General features: G+C 36.4%; 1 long non-coding RNA gene across 1 annotated transcript in view; it reads right to left on the reverse strand.

Moving 5' to 3' along the window:
* LOC147581460 (uncharacterized) overlaps nucleotides 1–20,022 on the reverse strand; it is a 111,162-nt gene extending 91,140 nt beyond the window's left edge. Inside the window, exon 1 of the long non-coding RNA XR_015249936.1 lies at nucleotides 19,906–20,022. This is a non-coding gene — a long non-coding RNA (uncharacterized LOC147581460). The remainder of the gene's footprint in view (nucleotides 1–19,905) is intronic.
* Between the last annotated feature and the right edge of the window lie 3,597 nt (nucleotides 20,023–23,619).

Raw genomic sequence — 23,619 nt, forward strand, 5'->3', positions numbered from 1 at the left:
TTATCAAAAGAGAAGAAGTAGTGATCTCATCAAAATTAGTCTCCAAATGTATCGGTGAAGGACAGACATGAGAGAGTCCATCTCAGAGACTGTGATGGATTGGATCCTCTTAAAATAGAGACATATCAGATGCCTTCCAGAAATAACTGAAATGCAAATGGTAGTTCAGAGAGAAAAGATAAACGGAATAAACACAAATAAATGGGAATCTCATAGTTCATCTAAAACATTTTTTCCTACTTTCTAACCCCATTAGACAATGACAAATGGGACAGATAAGAGAAGGAGGCAGGGGTGGGTGGGAAGGAGGCAGGGACAGGCACCATAACAAGCATCAGATGAGCATTCTTTACTCCATTCTCATTCTGTGTGACTAGTTACATAATGGAAGAGAGACCTACTAATGACAACAATGGTAATAGTTAACCCTGCACAGTACTTACTGTGAGCCTGTAGTGTCCTAAGTGGTTTTCATTTTAGTAATCCATGTGTCACAACACCATGAGTTAACTACTATTCTTATCCTCATTTAAAGGAAGGAAACTGTACCAATTCTCCATAAACACTAGATTTATTTTGTCTGCAGTAAAATTAATAAAATGTTGACCAAGTTGATCTTTGGATCTTGAGCAAAAAACATTTGTTTAAATGGCAAAAATGCTTGAATGGCATTGAAGCAAACAAAGGTCAACTATAACGAAAATGAGAAGTGTGCTCTGATTCCCTTTACCCAGGATGTCATGGAATCATTAGCAGTCAGTTCGCTTCGCACTTATTTTGCAAAGACCATAAACGTTAAAACATTGTACCTCTAAGTTCTCAGAGAAAAAGATATTTAGCCTTCTAAAGCAATGCCAAAATTTTCTGTAGTCCTGGGCATTGGCACATCTTTCCTGTGAACGTTTAAAATCAAAGAATCTTAGAACTTGAGATAATTCTGCTTTATAAGGTTTGAAAGGTTAAAGGGATAGAATGATTTAAGTATTTAGAAGAATAAAAGGAGTGTTTTCTGAAGCAAAGAAATCACTCTAAGTTATTCAAAGGCTTCCTTTTCCTCAGGGCAGCTGAAATAATTAGGTTCATGGGTATCTGAATCACTGGCAGGGGGTAGAGAGGAACTAATGCCACTTTTTATATTCATCCTAAAATATTTGCTCCACTTTATTATGTCATTTAAAAATAAATTCTTTGACAGAATTAAATACTAAATATGCAAAGTATGATGTCAGGCAAACTATTTTTACAACAATGTAAAGGAAATTACATAAAATTCCTGCAACATAAGTTGTATAAATTTAAAGCAGGTTATCACTTAACCACTGATTATTTAGGACAGTTTATTTATAATCTTTTATACATTAACTCATATCTTTATAAGAATGATATTACCATTTAGTAAGACAAATGCCATATCTAACATAATTGTGAATTCTTTATTTTGATTCATTTTTTCCTATGTTTGCTGTTAACTAGTGAACAACATTCTAGCTGTAACAAGATTTAACAAGAATTGGGTAAACAGTTATAAAATTTACAGAATCACCTTGACTATCATAGTGTTTTTATATATCACTATCAGAACAGTGGAAATATATCCCAATCCATTAGTTAATTCACATAATATAAATTTTTGTACAAGATTTGAAGTTAGGTTACCATATTTGGTTATAGTTGATGAGGTTAAAAAGAAATACATAAAAGGAAATACTGACTTTTACATCAAAATAATAGAACTAATTCTTAAAAAGAGAAAGACAAGCAAAATTGATGAAAACATAAAAAAAAGATAACTGAACTGGTAACAAAAACATCAAAAGGAAAAAAATCCTTTAACCACTGCCGATACCGTCTATATTTAACACCGAGAACCAAGGTGTTTGCAAGGACCATAGGAAGCAGCATTAATGCTTTTGCCCAGATCCCTGAAGAGACCATGTTCCTAACTACTGATAGAATGTCTGTAGTTGCTAGAATTGAAAGTAGATAATAGTGTGCTTTTCTAGGTGCTGATTTGATGAGAGTAGCAACTCTGGAAACAATGGGTCATATTAGTGAGAAAATGTTGGGTATGCAAGCACTAAAATGCTGCTTGGGAGGTTATGAATCAGAAGAAAAATAGACCCATATCCTGCTCAATTGGTCATCCTGGGTCAAGTGGGAATAAAATCCAAGCAATAAATAAGACTGGTGATATCTGTGTCTCCTGTCACTCTGAAAAATCTAGAAAGATCACGATTTTTCACAGAGGTCCTTCTTATGTTACCAAACCCCACGAGAAATCCCAATGTCACACAATCAAATATGTGGCTTGCAGTGAAGATTAAATTTTATCAGCCACTTTATGATTAAATGGATTTTACTGGATTTGGAGAGTGAATTAACTGATACAATACATGTAAACGTCTGCATACTACACATTAGTATATGTAGTTATAATATTACTAAGTAGTTTAAAAATATTTTTTTCAACCTCAAAGGGTTAAGTAGTTATACATGTTAAAAAAAAAATTAAAAGTGGTGGTTTGATGGCTCAGGTGGTTAAGCATCTGACTCTTGATTTCAGCTCAGGTCACGATCTCATGGTTTGTGAGATGCAGCCCTGCGTCAGGCTCTGTGCTGACAGTGTGGAGCCTGCTTGGGATTCTTTCTCCCTCTCCCCTGCTCACATGCACATGTGCACACTCTCTCTTTCAAAATAAACAAACACTAAAAAAAAAATGGAGAAGATGGAAGACTCTGGTCATAAAGCCAAAGAACGACTACAGAGGCCTTTTCAAACATCATTTAATATTTACTCTACTGACTATGCAATCAACATTTTTATGATCTTTTATATAAAATTGTGGGTTTGGAACAATGTTATAAAGACTAATGTTTGTGATTTAAAATTTACAAAGAGTTGTGGATTTTTCACTTGTTGGCGTTTAATATATTTTAAAAGGGTTGAGAAGGGAATTGGGGATCATTTCACATTTCCAAACCACTTTATTATATTAAGTACACAGTTTATTTCCTTGATTATAAACTTTAACAGAAAATCGGGTAACACCTAACTTAACCAAAGATAATACAGTAAGTGAAATTATCTTACATGAGGAAACAAATACAATCTAGAGCTAAGTCACTATAAGATGATCCGCAAAGCATTAATTTTAAAAGATAATTATAAAGCATTAAGCTTTAAATTCATATTAAATGTTTACCAGAGAATGTCTTAATTATCCAAAGACATTGAAATGATTTCTTTAATAAAAGAAAAAGAATAGATGGCACAGTTTCTTTTCACCGTGAGTACAAATGACAGTAAATGTCCTGGTGGGGGGTTTTAATGTTCCTACATGAGGACACTGAGCGTCTTCACATCAGAATGGGCCAGGAGCTCCTTTGAAATGAATTTCTAATATATAACAGTTGCTTGTCCTATTTGTTTGTTAAATCCTAAGAATTTCCCAAGGAGATAAAATAAAGAACTGAGTTGACGTATATTGAAATTTGATGCAAAGATTAAACAAGGAAATCCTTTGGGCATATGCTAAGGGAATATGAACTTGGTTCTTAGCAGGAAAAATCTAAAGGTCTGAGCATCATCCAGGGAATAAGCTTTTTAGAGAAACAAACTGTAGGGCTCAATATTCTATGATACAACTTGTGCACTTCTAAAAATTTGAGAAATATGAACTTGAACTTCTTGAGATAAAGCACTATAAGAAAAGTCTGTAAGTCAAATATAATTGTAACCCTAGGGATTCTGGGGGGGGGGGGAATAGAAGAGAATTCACTCTGTTCAAGATTCCAAATATTAATTTTAAAATCATAATAGCAGTTGGCAGTAACAGTTAAAAGGAAATGATATCAAATTCAACAACTGAGTGCCACTTTGAACTGAAGTTAAACTCAGGAGGTTGGGTAGGAACTTGTAATATACATGGAAAACCAAAATGCCAGCAACAGAACGTATAAGCTGCTTTGAAATCTGTGAGAGATTTTATTAAAATGAGGTCAGGTGAGATCCCAGAAATCTGATGCAAGAATTTAAGGATCAAAGAATATTATTATTTTTAACATTGTCTTTATTACTCATACCCAGGTCTTGAATATATCAAAGTTACCCAAGAATAAATTATGCAAAAGACTTAATTAGAAATAAAATATAGCTTAGTCAAATTTCATGTTTTCCATAAAAACAAATAAATATGGGAATTATTATCTGGGGTTCTATTCTCGGGAAGTGGAAATTCATAAACTCATATATATGCAGTCAGGAATTAGTATTTCTAAAAATAATAATAATTAATTTGAAGTAATAATCAACTGATAATAAAATACAAGAACTTTCTAAAACAGAAAAAGAAAGGAAGAAAAGTATGACAACAAAACTGCTGGGAATAATTATTTGTTGCTGGATACTCACTGTTATGGACTAAACTGTGTGCCCTCCAATATTCATATGTTGAACCCAGTGCCTCAGAATGTGACAATATTTGGAAAAAGGGCCTTTAAAGAAGTAATTAGGTTAATATTAGACCATTATAGTGGACCCTATTCTAGTATGACCCTATTCTAGTATAAGTGTCATACTTATAAGAAGAGGAAATTTGGACACACAAAGGGACACCAGAAATGTATGCACACAGAGGAAAGACCATGTGAAGACACAACAGGAAGCCAGTGGCCAACTGCAAACCAAGCAGACAGGTCAAAATAACACCAGCATTCTTCACAGAGCTAGAACAAATTATCCTAAAATTTGTATGGAACCAGAAAAGACCCTGAATAGCCAAAGCAATCTTGAAAAAGAAAACCAATGCTGGAGGCATCACAATCCTGGACTTCAAGCTGTATTACAAAGCTGCAGTCATCAAGATGGTATGGTATTGGCACAAAAATAGACACTCAGATCAATGCAACAGAATAGAGAACCCAGAAATGGACCCACAGATGTATGGCCAACTGATCTTCAACAAAGCAGCAAAGAATATCCAATGGAATAAAGATGGTCTCTTCAGCAAGTGGTGCTGGGAAAACTGGAAAGCAGCATGCAGAAGAATGAACCTGGACCACTTTCTTACACCATACACAAAAATAAACTCAAAATGGATGAAAGACCTAAATGTAAGACAGGAAGACATCAAAATCCTCCAGGAGAAATCAGGCAAAAACCTCCCTGATCTTGGCCGCAGCAACTTCTTACTCAACACGTCTCCAGAGGCAAGGGAAACAAAAGGAAAAATGAACTATTGGGACCCCATCAAAATAAAAAGCTTCTGCACAGTAAAGGAAACAATCAACAAAACTAAAAGGCAACTGACAGAATGAAAGAAGATATTTCCAAACGACATTATCAGATAAAGGGTTAGCATCCAAAATCTATACGGAACTTATCAAACTCAACACCCAAAACACAAAAATCCATTGAAGAAATGGGCAAAAGACATGAATAGACACTTCTCCAAAGAAGACATCCAGATGGCTAACAGACACATGAAAAAAAGCTCAACATGACTCATCATCAGGGAAATACAAATCAAAACCACAATGAGATGCCAGCTCACACCTGTCAGAATGGCTAAAATTAACAACTCAGGAAACAACAGATATTGGTCAGGATGTAGAGAAAGAGGAAATCTCTTTTACAGTGCTGGTGGGAATGCAAACTGGTGCAGCCACTCTAGAACACAGTATGGAGGTTTCCCAAAAAATTAAAAAATAGAACTACCCTATGACCCAACAATTGCACTACTAGGTATTTATCCAAGGGATACAGGTACACTGTTTCAAAGGGGCACATGCACCCCAATGTTTATAGCAGCACTATCGACAATAGCCAAAGTATGGAAAGAGCCCAAATGTCCATCGATAGATGAATGGATAAAGAAGATGTGGTATATATATACATACACACACACACACACAATGGAGTATTACTAGGCAATCAAAAAGAATGCAATCTTGACATTTGCAACTATGTGGATAGAACTAGAGGGTATTATGCTAAGTGAAGTCATCTTATGACTTCACTCCTATGAGGACTTTAGAGCACAGAATAGATGAACCTAAGGGAAGGGAAGAAAAAATAATATAAAAACAGGGAGGGGGACAAAACATAAGAGATTCTTAAATATGGAGAACAAACCGAGGGTTACTGGAGGGGATGTGGGATGGGGGAAGGGCTAAATGGGTAAGGGGCATTAAGGAATCTACTCCTGAAATCATTGTTGCACTATTTTCTAACTAATTTGGATGCAAATTAACAAAAATAAAATTAAAAAAATAGAAAAAAAAAAGAAGAAGAAACCAAACGTGCTGACATCTTGAATTTGAACTTTGACTTTCTGAATTGTGAGAAAATAAATTTCTGTTGTTTAAGCCACCCAGCCTGTAGCATTTTATTATTGTAGCTCTAGCCAACTAGTGCACCAGGGTACAGTTGATTCTTGTTATCTACCGAAATTATACTCTATAAAGTTGCTGTAAACACTGAGCTAGAAAATACCTGACCATTAGTTTTAGGGGAATTATGGGGTAAGTTTCCTGAAAGTCTGTGGTTATTATAGTTTTCTCAGCTAATCAATATATAGCATTGTTTTACGTAGGTTTCTGTTTAAAGACACCCATTTTAATATTATTGTTGATTCTCTAACATGAAAGTCATGGCCAACAGCACTATAGCTCATGCCTAAATGAAGCTTATCTAAGATCTTTATTATCTCCATAAGGCATGTCACGGCCATCTTGCACTTAGGAACACTGGACAGCACTTCAGCACTATGCTTCGGGCATTTCACAGTGAAATCATCAACAAAAAGGAAATAAATATGAAAAATAGAGCACTAAATAGACCATGAAAAGGACACTTGTTTACAGTATGAAAGTTGAGACAGGAATACACAGCTTTACCTGGTTCAATCTCAGCTGGAAAGGTATACACTCGATGACAAATATTTTGTTGCTCTGTGGTTACTCAAAATGCCATGAAAGTGCCAAAAATACTTTTGAGGATACAAATAAATTTTAGAGAAAAAGAAAATTCCCAAATGTGGACTCCATGAACATGAGGATCAAATAGATCAAGGAATTTTTCTCTTTCAACACCAACCTCGCAGTCTAACACCTGTCATCCATGTCATGCAATGTGTACTAGGAACTCACCTCTCTTGCTGTGCTGACAGCAACAAGAAATGTAGTATTTAAAAGACAACTAGTAGAAATAGGTCAGAGAACTCTTGGGAAAGATGGTGGAAGAGCAGACCCTTAAGTCTCACCTCGTCCACAGAAACAACTAGCTAACACCCCCATCATTGTACATAACCAAGGAAAAGACTTAAAAGTATTTTAACACTTGTAAGTGTTGACACTTATAACACTTTCCATAGCTAAATGAAGGGAAGAAGGCATATCAAAGAAGGTAGAAGAGCAGAGACCCAGTTGGGAGCCAAAGTGACCCACAGAACTGTTCCTGGGAGGGAGGGACACTGGGGGCAATGTGAGGGGAGAGGACTAGACTCCACTCCAAGCACTGGGGACCTGAAATGAGAAAGGGAATCCCTATAATATTTGGCTTCGAAAACCAGAAGGGCCTAATTCTGCTAGTTCTTAAAATCAGCAGGGCGTAATGCCTGGAGTTTTAAAAATCAGGTGGCTGGGCTCTGGAAGAGCCAGAGAGCAAAAGGAAATGGAGTTCCCACCTGTAAAGAGACAGCAGAGCAAACAGTCCCACTGAGATACAGCACAGAAGCAGCAGTTTGGGGGAAAAATAACAACAACAACAAAAAGAAAATGAAAAAAAAAAAACTGAGTTATAGGAGGGAGGTTTGTTTACTAATCTCAGAGCATGTGCTGGATGGCAAGGATCTTTGGGAGACATCTCCAACAATAAAAGAGCTGGTGGGCACCATTTCCTGCTCTCACCCACCCAGACTAGACACAGGAACACCGATAGGAACCAGCTCAATTCGAACACTGTCCACCTAGCTTACTAACATTGCCAGCTGCCCCTGAGCACATTTGCAGCTTCACCCCCTCCAACTATGCCTGCCTTAGTAGGAGTTTTCCCAGGTGGTAGCAGCTCCCCTCTCTCAATGGACAAGTAGGACCTTGCTGGCACTATGTGTCCTGCCCCCACATTCGTCTGTGGACTCCCCACTCAAGCCCTGAGGCGTAAGTTTTCCAAAGTGGCTCCAGGTCCCCTCTCAGAGAAGACAGTGTAAGTCTTGCTAACACCATACATCTCAATTCCTTTGAAAACCACCCTGGGCAGGAGTTCCTCCAAAGCAGCATCAGAAATGTGGCAATGTGCAAACAGCCCCAACAGGGACCAGCACCACTCCAAAGTGAGTCTTGACCCAGAGAGAGGGGAAGATCACCAAACACACCAGACCATCAAGTTACTATAGACTAGACTGCTATGTGCATAATATATCATATAAACTTAATGGTAACCACAAATCAAAAGCAGGTGATAGATATATAAAAAATAGAGATGAAACCATGTTTATCACTAAAGAAAGCCAGCACACTATGAAGGAAAAGATCAAGAGAAGAAAGGAACAGAGAAGAACTACAAAACAACTAGCAACAAAATGGCACTAAGTACCTATCAATAATTACTTTGAATGTAAATGGACTAAATGCTCCAATCAAAAGACATAGTGTGATGTCACAGAATGGATGAAATAACAAGACTCATCTATCTGCTGCCTGCAAGAAACTCATCTCAGACCTAAGGACACAGGCAGAATCAAAGTGAAGGGATGGAAAATTATTTGTCATGCAAATGGAGGTGAAAAGAAGGCCAGGGTAGCAATACTTATATCAGACTATAAACTTTAAAACACTTTTTAAAAAGAGTTAAATAAGAACACTCTGTAATCATAAAGAGAAAAATCCAAGAATATAACAATTATAAATATTTATGCACCCAACATGAAAGCACCCAAATACATAAAGCGGTTAATAACAAACATAAAAGAAGTAATTGATAGTAACACAATAATGGTAGCAGACTATAAAAGCCCACTTCATCAATGGATAGATCATCCAAACAGAAATCAACATGAAAACACTGGCTTTGAATGGCACATTGACCCAGATGGTTCTAACAGATACATCCAGAATATTCTATCCTACAACCGCAAAAAAAAATTTTTTCAAGTACACATGGAACATTCTTCAGAATAGATCATATTTTAGGACACAAAGCAAATATGAACAAATTAAACTAACAAACAAACAAAAAACCTAAAGTCATACCATTCATCTTTTCTAATGACCATGTTATGTGAAACTGGAAATCAACCACAAGAAAAAAAAACTGAAAGAACACAAATACATAGAGGTTAAAAATTACATGCTATGAAACAATGAAAGGGTCAACTGGAAAATTAAAAAGAAAAAAAACCACACACGTGGAGACAAATGACAATGAAAATACAATGGTCCCAAATCTTTGGGATACAGTAAAAACTGTTGTCAGAGTGAAGTACATACCAATACAGGTTTACCTCAAAAAGCAAGAGAAATCTCAAATCAACAACCTAACTTTGTACCCACAGGAGCTAGAAAAAGAACAATAAATAAAATCCCAAACACGAAGGAAGGAAATAATAAAAGTTAGAGCAGAAATGAATGAAATAGAACTTAAAAAAAAAAAAATAGAAGAGAACACTGAAACCAGGAGCTGATTCTTTGAAAAAAAAAAAATGATAAACCTTACCCGAAATCAAATAAAGAGAGAGACAACTCAAAGAAACAAAATCACAAATTAAATAGGAGAAATAAAAACTGAAAGCACAGAAATACAAAAGATTAGAGAAATTATGAAAAATTATATGCCAAAGAATTGGGAAACTTAGAAGTGGATAAATTCCTAAAAACATATAACCTCCCAAAACTGAATCAGAAAGAAATAGAAAATTTGAATAGACAGTAAGAACATTGAATTAGTAATAAGAACTTTTCAACAAACAAAAGTCAGGTCCAGATGATAGGTCAATCTATCTGTGACCACATCACAGGTGAATTCTATCTAACATTTTAAAAAAAGTTAATACCTAGTCTTCTCAAACTATTCCAAAAAAGAGAGGTGGGAGAAAACCTTCCAAACGTATTCTATGAGGACAGCATTACCCTGATACCAAAACCAGATAAAGACACCACAAAAAAAGAGAACTATAGGCCAATATCTCTGATGAACACTTATGCAAAAATCCTCAACAAAATACTAGCAAACTGCATACAACAATGAATGAAAAAAAAATCATTCATCACCATTAAGTGGTATTCGTTCCTGGGATGCAATGGTGGATAATATTCACAAAACAATTAATTTAATATATCACATCAATATGAGAATGAATGAAAACCATATGACCATCTAAATGGGTGCAGAAATAGTATGTGAAAAGTATAATATCCATTCATAAAACCCTCAGGAAAGTAAGTTCAGAGGGAACAAACCTCAACATAATAATGGCCATATATGTAGAGCCCAAAGCTAATAACATACTCAAGCTAATAACAAACTGAGAGTTTTCCCTCCACGGTCAGGTGCAAGACAAGGATGTCCACTCTGATGGCTTTTATTCAACATACTACTGGAAGTCCTAGCCACAGTGATCAGACAAGTAAAAAGAAATAAAAGGCATCCAAAGTTTTAAGGAACAAGTAAAATTCTCACTATTGGCAGATGATACTATATATAGAAAACCCACGGCATCACCAAAAACTTCTAGAACTGATAAATGAATTCAGTAAGGCCACAGCATACAAAATCAATAGACAGAAATCCATTGCACTTCTATACACTAATAAGTAGCAGAAAGAAAAATTAAAAAAACAATCCCATTTACAACTGAACCAAAAATAATCAAATACCTAGGAATAAACCTAACCAAGAAGGTGAAAGACCTTATTCTGAAACTATAAAACAATGATGAAAGACATCGAAGGGATATATAAACAAATGGAAAGATATTTCATGCTTATGGGCTCAAAGAACAAATATTGTTAAAATGCCCATCCTACCCAAAGCCCTCTACAGATATAATGCACTCCCTATCAAAATAACAAGAGTGTTTTCCACAGAACTAGAACAAATAATCTTAAATTTTGTATGGAACCACAAAAGACCATGAATAGCCCAAGCAATCTTGAAAAAGCAAAGCAAAGCTGGAGGTGTAACAATTCTGGACTTCAAGTTATGTTACAAAGTGTAGTGCGGCAAACAGTACAGCACAAAAATAGATCAATGAACCCACAACTTTATGGTCAATTAATCTTTGACAAATCAGGAAAGAATACCCATTGGTGAAAAGACAGTCTCTCCAAAAAATGGTATTGGGAAAACTAGAGAGCTAAAATGAAAAAAATGAAACTGGATAAAATTTTCACAGCATACAGAAAAATAAACTCAAAATGGATTAAAGTCCTAAATCTGAGATATGAATTATAAGGTCCTAAAAGTGAGACATGAAATCATGAGGGAGCACAGGCAATAATCTCTCTAACATCAGCCATAGCAACATTTTTCTAGGTAGGTGTCCTGAGGCAAGGGAAACAAAATAAAAAAATATACTATTGGGACTACATCAAAATTAAAAGCTTCACAGTGATGGAAACAATCAACAAAATTAAAAGACAACCTAGCACATGGGAGAAGATATTTGCATCTTACAGAATGGATAAATGGTTAGTATCCGAATACATAAAATTCAACACTGCTAATAATCCATTAAAATTGGTCAGAAGACATGAATAGACGTTTCTCCAAAGAAGAAAACAGATGAGTAACAGACACATGAAAAGACGCTCAACATCACTCATCTTCAGGGAAATGCAAACCAAAACCACAAGGAGATAATCACCTCACACCTTTCCAAATGGCTAAAATTAAAAACACAAGAAACAAGTGTTGGTGAGGATGTGAAGAAAATGGAACCCTTCCACACTGTTGGTGTGAATGTAAATTGGTGCAGCCACTCTGGAAAACAGTATGGGGTTCCTCAAAAAATTAAAACTAGAAATACAATATGATCCAGTAATTCTACTACTGGGTTTTTACCCAAAGAATACAAAGACTCTAATGTGAGCAGATATACGCACCCCTATGATTACTGCAGCATTATGTACACTAGCCAAATAGGGAAGCGACCTAAGAGCCATGGATAGATGAATGGATAAGGAAGAAGTTACACACACACACACACACACACACACACACCCCACAGGAATATTATTCAGCCATAAAAAATGAAATCTTGCCATTTACTACAACATGGAGTAACTAGAGGGTATAATCCTAAGTGAAATAACACAGAGAAAGACAAACACTGTATGATTTCACTCAATGTGGAATTTAACAAAGAAAAAAGAGACAAAAAAAAAAAGGACCCTTAACTGTAGAGAACTGATGTTCACCAGAAGGGAGGTGGGTGGGCCAATGTGTGAAATAAGTGAAAAGGATTAAGAGTACCCTTATCGTGATAAGCACTCAGCAATGTGTATAGAATTGTTGAATCGCTATATTGTACACCTGAAATTAATATAAATCTGGATATTAATTATATTGGGATTAAAATAAGACATTTAATAAACTTAATATAAATAATGTAAAAATAAGTAATAAGCAAAAAAAATAAAAAAAAATAAAAGACAACCAGTACTCAGGGACAAATTATTTCATATTATCGTTACATTTTTTGGGTAAATTACAGGTGCAGAATCAGTTCACCCAAACCAGTCTACTTGTGTTTTACATTGCTTCCTGACTCCTCAGGGTTTTGACTCCTTTGCTTCTCTCTAGGCCTCTGTTAGATTCTTAGGTTCAACTCTGAAGCCAAATAGAAGAGCTTTCTCTTCAGAACTCTGAAACTATCTCAGAAACAAATTACTGGTTTTTGTTCCCTTGAGATTCCACAACATATCCCAGTCAAAATAGAATAAATTATGGAATAATCAAGATATCACAGACAATAAGTGTTAACTATTAATACTGCACGCGTAAGGAAATTACTCTAACATTTTAATTTATTACTTCAGCTTTATTCTTATGTTTAGTGCAATTATATTCTCATACTCTTCTGTTGATCATTTACTTCTATGGTTTATAAAATGTTATTTAATAAGAACATTTAATTATTTCAGCCATATGAAATAATTCCAGTTCTTCTTAGTAAATTAGTATAACCATCTTTTTTTAAGTTTTTTTTTTCATTTTCATTATCTTTGAATGGTTCTATACTATAATAATAACTGTGGTTTAATCTCTCCCACAGGTAACTTAAAAAGATATTTTAGTCATGATCAGGTTCTTTTGATCCACTGGTAGATCTTTATCAGGCTGTTATTTTCTTGAAGTCTTTGATACTGGAAAACATATTCAAAAGTAATTTTATTTTCTAGAAGTTCAATGAGAGAATCAAAGATTAAAACCTCTAATTAGATGATAGCAACCAAAAATCCTTTTGAGTGTACTAAGCCCTCATTTAAATTCCAAATTAATTCTACCTTTACATAAAAATATCGCTCATTCCATTTTAAGATTCGGTTTTAAAATTTTCTTACCTTAAGACCTTTATATGAATACAAATGAATATGAATTTATGTTAGAATATGTCATTGTATTATAATACAGATTATCCTGAATATAAAATTGTTTCAGAACATTACAAGATGCCTATGTGATTAAGAATTAATAAACTGTCACTAAATATGGAATTTATTTTCAAAAGTAATTTTAATATTCAAAACTATGTTATGAATGGAAATGGAAGCCATGATTACAACAATTATTTCAGAAACCTGCGTAAACTGCTGGTTTCTAAATTTATGAGGATTTGCACCTTCAATTTTTAATTTGGTCGCTTCACTTTTTCTGATGAAGCTGGACAAATTACACAGATCACACTTAATAAATAGAGACATATGCATTGTCACTGTGTCAAATCTTCTTTCCCTCTAGCAAGATTTCTTAACCTTGATCTGCTCGTTGTCTGAGCTCATATACCATCAAGCTTTTATGTACACACAGAAGTCTTTGGATGACTCTACTCAGACAATCCTAACGACGTTCTTTGTCATGATCATTAACCAATGATTCCTGCATACATCACCTGGGATATGATCCAAATGAAATAAGGCCATTATAAGAAAGAGACAAAACTAAGACTTGAACCCACACAGTGACTGAGGCCACAGGACAAAAAAGGTAAGTCATTCAAGATGGCTAACTGGCCTACCCAAAGATAGAACAAAAGTGTCTCTTCCCCCTTGTTTTCTGAAGGCATCATCTTTGCCATTGGCTCTATTCTCAGTAAAAGATTCCCACTCCAACATCGTCAAATATATCTCTGTTTCTCAAGGGTTTGTTCTCTTACCTTTTCTAAATGAAATACCATAGAAATACGGGGATCTATTCACTAAATTCTAACCTAATCTCCTGCTAATCACTGTCACTAACTTTTATTTATTCAATGGGATCAATTACTTTTCTAAATTTTTCAACAGATCTCAATAGGACCAAACCTCTTTAGAAAAAAATAAGAAAAAGAGCCATTCTTATTCCATGGTAAACAGTCTTAAAATATCCTAAGAAATTTAGGATTCATTTAAAAATTTCTACATGAAAACGTTGACAATAATATATTTAGCTGCTTTTTACATTAGGGGAAGACATAAAATCTTTGTATCTAAAATTAAACATGTAAAACTGTTCTTTTGCCTTTGTCCAGAGCCAAATCTATGTAAATTTAAAAGTTTATATTTTATTTGGTCTTGATTTTTTTTTAAAGGTTAAATGTAGGATGTGGTTAGATATGCAGAATGTTTGACTTGCCTAATTAAGAAGAAAATGCAATACTTTAAAAGAATGTATCTTTTACACCTACCACATAAGAATTAAAAATAATGATAACCTTGTATAGTGTCATATCAAAAAAAATAAAAGCCAACTTCTTGCTGATCAGTAAAACCACAAATGGATGTTAAGCATTTTAGAAATTATTTAAATAATATAATTCAAAAACTACAAACTGTTGATAACCTTTTGAACAAGGAATTTATGAAGCAAAGGGTCATGTACATAGGATACAATGAAATGTAGAAAATAAGATGATGGTCCAAAAGCAGAAGAGTTGTTAATTCTTGGTATATTTGCAGAATAAATCATCATTCACCAGTTATCAACATAACAGATATTTAGATACTAGATTCAAATATAGATGGAGATTTTTTTTTTTTTTTACTTTCTCTGAGTATGGAGACTAACAGCTAGAACCAAGTAATATAAAGTAACTCCACATTCTAAAGAGAGCCCTGGATTAAGAGATCCAGGCACCCCTTCAGGGTTCTCATTTCATAGTCTACATTAAACATTCCTATTCTGAATGTCATCTCTACCTTTACTATTACTGACAGGTCATACATTTTGCCCTGAGGTTTTTGGTAGCCAAATAGTGTTGATTCAGTGGAATAAAATCTCAAAAGTAGCATGACGTGTCTAATACTGGGTCTTAGGTCCAATAAGTACTTGACCCGTTAATCTGCATAATGAAACCTAGTTTAATTGGTAGTCAATAACATTTGTGGAGCAATACAGCAACACTAAATGGCCAGTTTTGCTGTTTTTGTTTTGTTTTGTTTTTTTAATTCCAGTGTAGTTATCAGAACAGCATTAGATTTCGTTTCAGGGGTACGACACAGTGATTCAACAGTTCCATATATTTACTCAGTTCTCATCAAGAGAGGCATACTCTTAATCCTCTCCACCTATTTTATCCATCTCTATGACTCATTAGTACCTAGATTTTTCCTACCCAATTGGATACATCTCATTGCACTGAGGAGAAGTAGGTTAGTTTTGGAGGAAGCAGAGACAAGAAAAACTGGTGTTCCTTTTTGTTTATAGGCCTTCCAAGCTGACTTTGTAAAACCAAAACAAAAGCCCTACACAGTAGATTATAATAAAATACTGCCCAACTACAGAGGCAAAAAACGATAGGAGGAAGTGATCCTTTGCCCTATAACCACTGAGGCTACAGAGGGAAGGGAGTAGGTGGAGATCACCCTTGAAATTGCAGGAGGTGGAAGAGTAGTGGGCTTGGGAGGGAGGGAAAGAGAAGCCTGTAGAGCCACTTGGGATGCAAAGGAGACCTCACTGGAGGCTATCAAGTACCAGTGGGGTCAGCATAATATTAATGCCTGAGGAAAAGTCAATACCATAGACTATAGTAGTCTCCACACAACACCCCCATCTGCAGGTTCAATTTCCACAATTTCAGTTACCCACTGTCAGCTTCAGACCAGGAGTAGATAGATGATCTTCCTTCTGAGAAATGATCAAAAGGTTGACAGTGTCCTAACACTACGTCACAATGCCTACATCATCCACCTTATTTCATCTAAACACAATGGCATTTTATCATTTCACAGCATCACAAGAAGGCCGAGTACAGTGAGATATTTTGAGAGAGAGACCACATTCGGACTTTTATTATTGTATATTGTTAAGATTATTTCATCATATTATTAATTCTTATTGTTAGTCTTCTGTGCCTAATTTATAAATTAAGCTTTGTCATAGGTGTGTACATACAGCAAAAAGTGTATATACAGGGTTGGTTTCTGCACTTTCTGGCATCCTCTGTAGATAAGGAGAACTTTTTTATAAGAATTTCACTATGCAAAAGAGCTATTTCAGCTATATTTGTTATTAATGGGTGATGAGCCTCTACTAAGAGCCCTCACAGCTCACCTTTGCATTCTTTGGGGATGCGTTCTCAGAGTTGGAGAGAGGGGGTTGAACTGGGAATACAGTGTGGTGTTTTCTTGTACTTTGTTGGGGGTGGTGGTGGTGGTGTCTTTTTAACACCCGCAAGTCAGTGACGGGCAGAAACCGAAGCCTCCAAAATTTGTACTTGAGAGTGGAACTGGAAAGTGATAAAACCCTCACTCTCTACTAAGAATGAATGTATTTTAGAGTAAGAAATTCCATAGACGTAGTATGTTCTTCATTGATGACCAATCACAGCAAAGCAAAGTTAATTGGTAATGAGAGTTGAAGGCTTATTAGTGTGGCTGAGACTGTACCCTATCAGATGAATTAGCTCAACTCAAGAATGATCCTGAGGGTATATGGAGGAAAACATATACCAGGGATCATTCAGTCCATATATCTGTCCAAGCTTTTATTTAAATACCTGCGCTAACTATGCTATAGGATTAATTTGTAAATCCACAAGTTATTATGGAACAAACAGAAAAAAGTGAGGCTAACTCCAAGGTCTAACCAGGTAACTATTTATTGCTGCCAACCAGGGGTCTAGCCAAGTAACAGATCAAAAAGGGGAGGGAAAATTAAGCGGTCCATACTCCTTCAGAGTGCAGACAAGGCTCTTCCAAGATTTCAGTTTTAAGAGACTTGTCTGGAAAATGGGTTCCAGAAGGCAAAGATGGTACCCGGAAATAGGAAGAGACAGTGAGTGATGGAAGTTGAGCAGGATATTCAAGGGCCACTCTAGGCCACTTTGGGCAAGTATGTGGATTTCTAACTTCAATTGGTCATTAAAACATTTAATTCATTTCACTCCCAGTTTTGTCATTTGAGATGTCTGTTAACTACTTTCTGCCCGGATTTACATTCAGCACCGGTAAAGAATGATTAAAGAAAACAATTCATCAGATACAAACAATTTTGCCTAGTTTCCAAATAGCCTGTCCCCCAGGTTTTTCTTTTTTTCCTTCTAAAGAGTTGTTCTTAATTTTAGGACAGTTGCTTTTCATTCCTCAAAGAATTGGGTTGCAACCTGAAAGATATCAAGGTGATTACTCAGCAATGTAACTATATTATCTTCAATTTGCTTCTTTGGATCAGGGAGAAGATCTTCAACTAAGAAATCAAAAGATCCCTATTTTCTAGATTTACAGCAGTTTGTCTTTGGAATATTTTTCCTTCCCTCTGGGTATACAGTTTTATTTAGTTTAGGAAAGAAGGCTTAAAAAATAAAAGTTCTGAACATCTGAACAGGCTCTGAACCTTACCTTCCAATTTGGTCAACTTCTAACTATAGAGCTACTAAAAAACAAACAAACAAACAAACAAATCCTTCAAAATATCGTGTCAGGTTTCAGCCATGGAAAACAGTAAATATTCATGGCAGTATTGAACAACTCTGGACTAAGAGGCATCCCCAAAGAAGGTGCAAAAGACCCTACCATCCCAAGATCCAGAGCCACTCCCAATGTTAAAAGAGACAAAGACAAAATAATTCCCCTGAGAGCAGGCATCTGTAGGTAGGACCTGAGCTGCATACAAATGGAGCAGAATCATTACTTCTGTCTGGTCACATTGACCTGCCAAAGCTGACCATTGAGCATTTTCTGTCTTTTTTTCTTCCTCCCCATATTTTGGAGGCTCCCAACCTGACAGTTGCCAAGCCAAGTTCTCGACACAGGCAAGGAGGTGATGGGATCAACAAATAATGGGTCTGAACTTGGAAATGAAGGGACAATGTGAAACTTTATTATCCTCTCTCAACCAGGCACTGGAGAGCTCCCTCTGGCAAGAATTCTCATTCTCCACTGGTTTCTACCAGTTGTCCCAGAATCCCATCTGCTTTGAGCAAATGGAGTTTAAGACAGAATATAGCTTGGGTATCTACCAGAATTTGCTAGGTCTCCATTAATTTTATTTTTAGTTTCCCCTTGGCTTTTTAAATGACTGGTCACCATTTATCAGAGAATCTGATTCTGTATTCTACTTAGAGTGGAAAGGCAATGGAGACAGAGGATTAGTAGACTCTGAGTACTCAGGTAAAGGTGGAGAGGGGGGCAATAGGGAGTCCCATCAGTCTTACAGTCTTTTGTCTTAGGTACCTCTTGTGTCTTTCAATTTTCCTTAGCCTTTTCAAACAAATCCTTCAAAGAAATTAATTTGGAATTTTGAAGCTCTTGGAAAGTTTCCACATGCCAGTTAAAATAACCCATTCTTTTTGTTGATTTGGGATCCCTTGCTTTCAAGGGTATTTTTCAAATAAAGAGCTTGTCTAGTTGGAATGTTCTGCATAATGGCCATTGTAATTCTAGGTCATCTTGGTAACATTTTGCTGTTTTTGTAAATATTGGCAGTTTCCAGAACCATGGTTTTTAGATCTCAAATAAGCCATTATGCTGGAAAGTGGCATGGCACGCTCAGTTCTTTGAAACTTGAGGATCTCATTTCACTAGCTAAGACTTGGATTTCTCAGAGTTGAATTAATACCTAAGAAGCATGCGCTGCTAGGCTAAGGATTTTATGGGGTTTGACAGTGCACCCTGTCTCACAACAACTTGCCTGAGGTTGCCAGGTGACCTGGTGTCAATCTAACACATCCCGTGACCAACTGATGCTAGCACAGGAGTCTCAGACCTAGGTGGTGATAGCTCTAACAGCTTTTATGAGCTCCACCCACCAATATGATGGCTTTGGCTTCTAAAATTCCCATTAGCAAAAGATTTGTTATTCCTTTCACAAGATTTCTTTATAGTGGCTGACACCTTGATGGCTTTTCATAGTCTGTCTTGTGCCCACTTAGATTTTGATTTTGATGGTCAAGACAATCTCAATTTCCTGTGTTAATTTATTTCTCCAAGTCCCTCAAGTGATTTATGCTGTGGATTTACCTTGAGGTACTGTGACTCTCCTTACAACCACCAATGGTTCCAGACACTGGAATCCCTGTTTCTGAGTGCCCTAATGGCCGCCACCCACTGCAGACTCCCAGTTCCTGAAAAGTTTCCAGGAATTTAATAAACTCCAGAACCTTTCCAGGGTCCCAAAACCTTTCCGGGGACCAGACCTATCTATTTACATAAAATTGGTTTGGATTGAAGAGCTGCAGACATGACAAAAACTCAAATCCAAAAGTGACTTACCCACAGCTCTTGGGGACAAGAAGAGCAGTGAACTCGAAGGGTTCAGCAGGTGACTTGTCTGAGCATCTTGCCCTATAGGCCCTTAACATTCAGCTTCAAATCTCATCCCTTGTTGCCAAAAACTGTTAAAAAAATGATTAAGAAGACAATTTAAATGATACAATCAAACTTTAACACTTCATGAAGCTTATAGATTTTTGTTCTTCTTTGTCAGAGAACTGCAAAATGGGGTAGGGGTGCCTGGGTGGCTCAGTCGGTTAAATGGCCAACTTTGGCTCAGGTCATGATCTCGCGGTTCATGGGTTCGAGACCCCTGTCGTCAGGCTCTGTGCTGACAGCTGGGAGCCCGGAGCCTGCTTCAGATTCTGTGTCTCCCTCTCTCTCTGCCCCTACCTCACTCTCACTCTGTCTCTCTCTCAAAATTAAATAAACATTAAAAAAAAATTTTAATGGGGTGGAAGGCAAGTTTTTATAGGACAAAGAATAAAGAACAAGGAAGAGACAAAGAGAAAATAACTGATAGGCTGGGGTCCCACAGTCACTTTGTTTGGAGTCAGGAGGCCCAGAGCTGGCTTGGTGTTTGGGGAGAGGCTGACCATTTATCCTGTGTTTCCGGTCAGCTGGAACAGTGCAGGGACATGGAGGTTATCTGAGTTTCAGTTTTCTGACAGGGCATCCCAGGCAGGAACAGCTCCATCTCGGGGCCAGAGATTTATTTCAATACCACTTACTACATTGTCCAATGTTGTAAAACAAAACACAACGAAACCAAACACATCAAGTCTGCAAAATCCAGCTGTGCTTCCTGGTTGTCTCACATCATTAACATAATATATGCATCTTATAAATTAGAAAGGTATCTCTTGCAATAAAAACACCTTCACACCAAAATAAAGGTTTCTACAAGCATGACACATATATAAATTCGCTTGGCAGCTATGAAATCTTTGTTAGATGCAAGAAACAGATTCGTTTTGCAAGCTTTCAAAAGCTGGAAGATTTTTCAGTTTTTCATTTTCACAAACATTTTTCACAACCAGTATTCTGGAAATTGTTGAATAACACACTGTTGAGGATTACACACCTTAAATACTGGCAATATGGATATTTGATGCTGCCAGTACAGACTACTGTAGAGTCCTGATAATTCCGATGGCAGTATTTTATGCAAGTTTCAAAGCCCATCAAGCACGTGTGTCTCAATACAAGACCACAGGACCTCCACATCCCTAACATCTAAATGCTAATGACTACAAGATAAGGTGTCAGTGCACTTTTTATTTACATAACCAACAGTATGCTTGGCATTCCTTCTTTGAAGTCTCATCTTGAAAAGTCAACATCAAAGTTAACCTGTCCACAAACTAACTCTTGATTGTTCTTCTCAGCTATCTCTTCAAATCCTACTCAAGTCCAGTAAATGGTAGCATTCTTCGCTGTGTCGTTTAATCAGGAACCCAAGAGTATCCATGCTTTCCATCTCTTGTTTACATCCTACATGAATCAGTCAGTCAGACTTTTTACATCCTCAACACAGGTCAAAATTGCCCAGTTCTCTATACTTCATTGCCAGCATCCTGGTTATAGTCGCTGCTGTTTTTTTTTTTTTTTTTTTTTTACCTGGACTATAGCAAGAGTTCTATAATGTATCACTTACCCATCTTCTTGCCCCTCCTGTCCTGACTGTCCACATACATTAAAGGGACTAGTTTCCCCCCACAGATTATTCCCCATGCCATGTGTATGTACACCTGTGATTCACACCATCCCTCTTTTCTTCTGGCTGCTCATCACCAAGCTCTCAACTCAAGCTCCAATTCTTCTAACTAAGAAGGCTTCTTGGTCTCTCTCACCAGGTCAGATCTTTCCATTAACTCACACAGCATCCATCATCAATCTTTTAGACAAATTCTAACATTACAATTCTATACTGACTATATGATTACTTAACTGGTATTTATCTTTCCATTAGCTCAAGCTCACGTGAGTTGGATCATGCCTATTTGACCTCACTTCTAAGAACATCTGGCTCTCAGTGGATGTTCTAAAGCTATCAGGAGAGTAAGTATATCCTTTATGTAAGCATAAGGCCCCATAGTTCTGGACACTAGCTAACCTTGCTGTAGGTCTCTTTTTCCTTTGTCCACTCTACCCCAGTCACAACGAGCTTCTTTCACTTGCTAGAAAAGCTTTCCCAACTCCAAGTATTCCAAAGCCAGTTACTTCTACCTGGAATACTCTTCCTATAGGAAGTTGTTGATATAGGTGGCTTTCTCTCATCTTTCCATGGCCTAAATGCATCTTTCTCAGGGCTCTGTTACCTGAGCTCCTTTATAAGTTGGTTGCACTTCTTGGTTATTCTAAGTTATGGATATGTCATTATTTTCTTTCTATTGCTTATCAAAAGCATACTTTATATTTAAGCATTACTTATGTATTATTTCCTCCTCCTCCCCTTTATAAGCTTTCTGCAGAGAGTAACATTATTTCTTTTGCCAACATATACTCAGGATCTAGCACGGTCCCAGACACGTAGGCACTTAATAAATATTCCAATAAATAGCAAATAATAATCATGTAAGAACACTTATAGTTAGATTCAAGATTTTCCTCAGTAAATAATTTAGGACCTATATTCTCTCATATTTGAATGGGTAAGTCTAGGCAATAGATTAGAGTGGAAATGCTTTATGTCTAAATAATTTCAAATGAGGTTTCAGCAAATATTCACTATAGCCACGTAAAAAAGAACACACTCATACAACATCCAACATTAAACAAGGTAATGTTGGCAAACTTCTAAGCATAAGTTGAGTGGGGGGGGGGGGGAGTGCATATTTAGTTAACCGAATATGATAGGTTGCTGTATATGGTTTTGAGCTCTAAACCAGTTCTCTATTTTGAGAAATGGCAATTGTCCAGAATAATTTATCTGAGGACTTTCTTTCCTGGCAAGATTTAGGTGACAATATCTGCTATTTCTTACAGCCAGTTGGGATCACTATATTCTACTGATTTAAGGGTGCAGGCTGTGGTTTCAGACATATTTGGATTCTGATCCAATTTCTATACTAACCAACAGCTTTGTAGAAATTTGGACAATTTGTTCAACATTTATCAGTTTAAAATAAGGACACAAAAATGCTTACCTCTTCTAAAATTAGGTAACATTACTTAAAAGATTTTCATCATGACTTCCAATTTATCAATATACACTAGTGCCCCTTGCATCTATAACACATATTATCTTTTGCTTCTTTGTGATAACATCCAAGCAGAGGAGGACTAGACAAGAGATCACCTGGGCAGGCTCCTGGAATGCTGATCTACAAATAGTACCATTTGTCTAGGATTCCAAGTATCACTGAAAATATAGACAACTGAATTTATCAGCACATATCTCAGGTCCATTTCCTGTGTGCCAGGCAGTGTTACAAGCTATTTAAAATTACCCTGTTGCTTAAATTCTGCCGCTCAATGAAGACAAAAAGGACAAATGCTTCGCTTAGCCATCTAAGGCATACTGAAAAGCCTTCAAAATAACGTGTCCAGGAAAGGGCAAGCTTTTATTGTGGTTGAGTGGCATATGCAAGTTTAGGGCAAAGGAGGAGTTTCTAAGGGCAACATATTCAGAGAGTACTGACCCCAGTGTCTTACTCTGGCCCTCCTTTTTGCACTGCTTGGTCTCCTTCCAAGTAAATGTTAAATAACTAT

Source organism: Puma concolor, chromosome B1 (assembly GCF_028749965.1).
Source record: "Puma concolor isolate L17-30 chromosome B1, mPumCon1.1.hap2, whole genome shotgun sequence".
In the NCBI taxonomy this organism is placed as follows: domain Eukaryota; kingdom Metazoa; phylum Chordata; class Mammalia; order Carnivora; family Felidae; genus Puma; species Puma concolor.